Here is a 4,820-nt window from a genome sequence, read left to right on the forward strand (position 1 = left end):
TCACCTGCTGGAACTTAATAATGGGTAGTTTGAAAAACGGAACATTATAAATTAGAACTTTCAAATCAATACAATGTAAGAAATATGCAAACAAATATATGTGAATTAGTGTATAGGGCAAAACAGTCTAATAAACTATACAAACCATTTCAACAAAATAAGTTGTATTGAGTATTTTGCAGTTAAACATTGCATTTAAAATGTTTTTCAAAACCTTACATACAAACCCTTTATTTTATTATTCCTAACTAAAATGTACAGATATTGAGCTTTGTCATTTTGTTAGTTTGATCCAAGGTTCTACACAAATAAACCATTGAATTGTCACCTCCTTGGATGTAATTCCTCCACTCAGTGGCATAGTTAGTGGAGTACCCCAGATCAATCCTTTGAACAAAAACTATTTTCGAAAGAATGTTGAAGACTCCAAAAACTACAGTGAGTATCGTCAGCTGAACCACCATGTGATGTCATGGCCTGCAAACAGGTGAATATGCACAGCCTAAACAGCAGCTTTCACACTTTCACATTTGAACAGTGGTGCTCTGTGCAGAGCTACCAGGGTTAACTATCGAGCCAGACACTCAAAGACATTGGCAGAACCCTGAGTCGAAGCTCGCCCAAATATACACCGTTTTCCTCTCAAACCTCGTCTTGTTTAGCTGCTGGCAAGCAATGCCAGCCGAGCTGAAATCTGTACACAGTGTACATACAGTGGCATCTCTACTAGCACTCCTCATGCCCTCACTGTGTCTACCTTGGCACTTTACACGTTTGATGGAAAAAGTGACACATTGTAGCTGACAAGTCAAGAGCCAGACAACATATTTATACATCTTAATTAGCAATAATGAGGGGTGCTATCTGCCAACATCCGATGCCAGTGTTGCCAAGCGTTGACTGTGTATGCCTGTTGTTTGCTTGTTACTACAGTAAATGTTAGATTCATTTACCAGAATAAAATGATTGGAATGTTTAGGCTTCTTTGTTTCTCTGTATAAATTGTACATCTACATTATTTTATTCTATGGAAATGAAAAACGTCCACAGACTTGATGTGCTCGTAAGGTATGTAAACAGTTTGAACTGAGGGAGAAAAAGACTTAGTTGAAACTTGCTTCGTATTTACACAGGATTATGAATTGGCTTAAATTATGATTTAATCGCTCTTGGATTTGACATCTCACACATATTTTGTTTCAGCAGACCGGTTACGACATGGCGGGGAGCCACGTTACTCTCAAGACATTTCCTCAGAGATCTCTATGATTTGAGGCCATGTTTTGATGTAAGCATGTTCCGATTTTCCAACGGTGATAACTTTCAGCTCTGCAGAGAAACAAGTTCTAACGACAGTTATGGAAACGACGACAGCGTGGATTTGCTGTAAAATACAGCCACCCCAGTGACATGTGAATTTATGTCTGGGTAATTCCCCACTAGAGTAATTTGGCTGGTACATCTGCAGCTTAGCAGCATTCCAGCAGAGCTTCCCTGCCCTGTGAAGTCAGTGAGATGACTGATTGATTGTATTACTCCCAGTTTAGCTTGTGTTTACACTGAACTGAGCAAGCAATAAAAGTTCAAATGCAAACTACCTGCGAGCAACCTGCGAGCATAAGTCCGCTGCGAGACTCACAAACCTGTGTAGATTATGTTAACCATTACTAGTATGTTGGGACCTTGATCGGTCTGGCTGTGCAACGTGAATAAACATCATGCAGATTCCACCCATCTAATTAACCTGACAGAGGTTAGAAGTGATGAAGTGTCACTTCTGTCACATGTAGAACATTGGTTAACTCATCTTCAGTGTTGACCTGCTGTCTGTGAGATCATGAGCACCCCTAATGAAGATCCTGGTCAACAATGAGATCATTACCTTCTAGTTTGCACTCAAACTGGTTTTCCTACTGTGTTTCACACTAATATAATCCCTCCCAAGGGCCTTTGTGGTGCCAATTACAGGATATAAATGACTAAATACTACAGCCTGTAGTCTCCTCATTGAGCCGGCTCGTGTTTCATAGCTTTTGGATGATAAGTCTCATCAGGCACATGCTGGTCAGACAGTGCTATTAAGGAGAGAAGTCGCTCACCAGCTTGCTGAAGGATGTTTTTTCCGGACACCTCCGGAATGGTAGTGAGTAGGCCTAGTTGCACGAGCGTAATCTGTTTCGCCACAACAGTTACACAATGATAGGAGCATGGATCTGGGACGCTGCTGCTGTCAAGGTGTGGTGGAGCAGCCTTTCCATGGCTTCTGACAGGATGGATAGCCATAAAGAAAGTCAAAAGGCCCAGCTGAAACGTGACACACTGACCACCGAGGCTGGACAGACTCAGTCCTAGGCAGGTACTTTTCTTGCTCCATTGTTCCTAAGGGCTCTAACTTTTAATCATTATTTCTCGATGATACGCATATTGCCAAGAAATTGTGTGATATCTGCTCAATTTGTTATGAAAAAAAGGAAGGGTAAATTGCAAGTAGCATAGAAATGAAACCCATGTCACTTTCTCATTGAATACTGTGCATTCTCTAACAGTTATGTCAGGATATCTACAGTAAGATCCTAAGGGAATTACAAGTCAATGGGTGTACATTTTTAGATTTAAAGATGTTAAATACTCATTACTTCAGCATGACCCTGTTACAGAGAGACATGGTTACAGGGTATCATCTGGCTTTGTTCACCTGATCCTAGACGTGTGACAGCGATCAGAGGCAGACAAGGCTCGGGTCTTTGCCTGAAGTGTGCGGAACATAAGTTACCGTGGCCGGGGGCCTCCGACCTTACTTTTTAAAATTATAATTATTATGCTTTTAGGAACTCAGTCATGTTCAGAGTTAGTATTGTATAATACGCAAGGTGGAATTTAGAAATTTGGTTGTGCATCAGCAGTTTTTCTCTCACTGACAGGCACTCAATTAGACCATGACAACAAAAAATGTTTTGATTGGTAAGTTAGTCGAATCTAAAATTTGTAATAATCATGGTCAAATTACCGACTGTGCATGCAGGGCATGGGCTCAGGGGCCCTGACGTCCAGGGGGCCCCCATTGATTTTGTTAGTCACTCTTACTCAGATATCATATTAACATGACAAGTTAATGCAAAAGAAGTATGGAATTGCAGGAAATTAGCTTTTAAACAACAAAAGTTTTTCTCCACCCCATGGAAAAATATGTAAAATTGCAGGAAATTAGCTGTAAAACCTTTTTGTCTCTGCCCCATGATACAATTATTAAAATTGCAGGACGTTAGTTATAAAATTGCAAAATGTTCTCTCCGCCCCTTGTTTGTTTTGTACAAAATTTGCTTTAAAACTGCAACATTTTCTCTATGCCCCATGGCTAAACGTGTGTAATTGAAAAGAATTCCAATGTCAAGTAGGGGGCCACTAAAATGTTTTGACCCCCCAAACCAGGTCACGTTTAGGGCCTCCAAAAGGCTAGGGCCGGCCCTGGTGACACATTTGACACCTGATATCTCTTGAACACCTATTCAGATTAGCAACTATCTTTTGTAAGGAGCCATGGAGGCTCCATAGCGGGCGGGATTGACCTTGACATCTGGCCACTGTTCATCTACCTTGTCTGGGTCAGCAGCCCAAATATAGGTCTACATTCTCCCTCAAAAGCACCTAATCCAACTAGTAAATTTCACCTCAGGAATTATTCATACCCCTTGACTTATTCCACATGTGTTGTGTTATAGCCTGAATTCAAAACGGTTTAAAAATACATTTTCTCACCCATCTACACACTGTACCCCATAATGACAAAGTGAAAACAATGAAAACAATGTTTGCCAATTTATTGAAAATTAAATACAGAAAAGTCTAATTTACGTAAGTATTCACACCCCTGAGTCAATACTTTGCAAAAGAACCTTTGACAGCAATTACAGCTGGGAGTCTTTATTTTATTTTCAAAATTCTTCAAGCTTTATAAAATTAGTTGTTGATCATTGCTAGACAACAATTTTCAGGTATTGCCATACATTTCCATGTAGATTTAAGTGAAAACTGTAACTTGGCCACCCCGGGAAGATTCCCTGTCTTCTTGGTAAGCAACTCTAGTGTAGATTTGGCCTTGTGTTTTAGGTTATTGTCCTGCTGAAAGATCAGCTCATTTCCCAGTATCTGGTGGAAGGCAGACAATCAGATTTCCTCTAGGATTTTGCCTGTGCTTATTTCCAATCCGTTTACTTTTTTATCCTGAAAAACTCCCCAGTCCTTAAAATGATTACAAGCATACCCATGACATGATGCAGCCACCACTATGCTTGAAAATATGGAGAGTGGTACTCGGTAATGTGTTGTATTGGATTTGCCCCAAACATAATCCTTTGTATTCAGGATAAAAAGTTAATTGCTTTGCCAAATGTATTGCAGTATTACTTTAGTGTCTTGTTTTATTCTGCACAGGCTTCCTTCTTTTCACTCTGTCATTTAGGTTAGTATTGTGGGGTAACTACAATGTTGTTGATCCATCCTCAGTTTTCTCCAATCACAGCCATTAAACTCTGTAACTGTTTTAAAGTCACCATTGGCCTCTCTGAAATCCGAGCGGTTTCCTTCCTCTCTGGCAACTAAGTTACGAAGGAGGCATGTATCTTTGAAGTGACGGTGTATTGATACAGCATCCATAGTGTAATAAATAACTTCATCATGCTCAAAGGGATATTTAGTGGCTGTTCCTTTTCTTTTTGCCCATCTACCTCATAACCTCCCTGGTTTTTGTGGTTGAATCTGTGCTTGAAATTCCATGCTCAACTGAGGGACCTTACAGATAACTGCATGTGAGGTACAGAGAT

The sequence above is a fragment of the Oncorhynchus masou genome, chromosome 24 (assembly GCF_036934945.1).
Source record: "Oncorhynchus masou masou isolate Uvic2021 chromosome 24, UVic_Omas_1.1, whole genome shotgun sequence".
Lineage (NCBI taxonomy): Eukaryota > Metazoa > Chordata > Actinopteri > Salmoniformes > Salmonidae > Oncorhynchus > Oncorhynchus masou.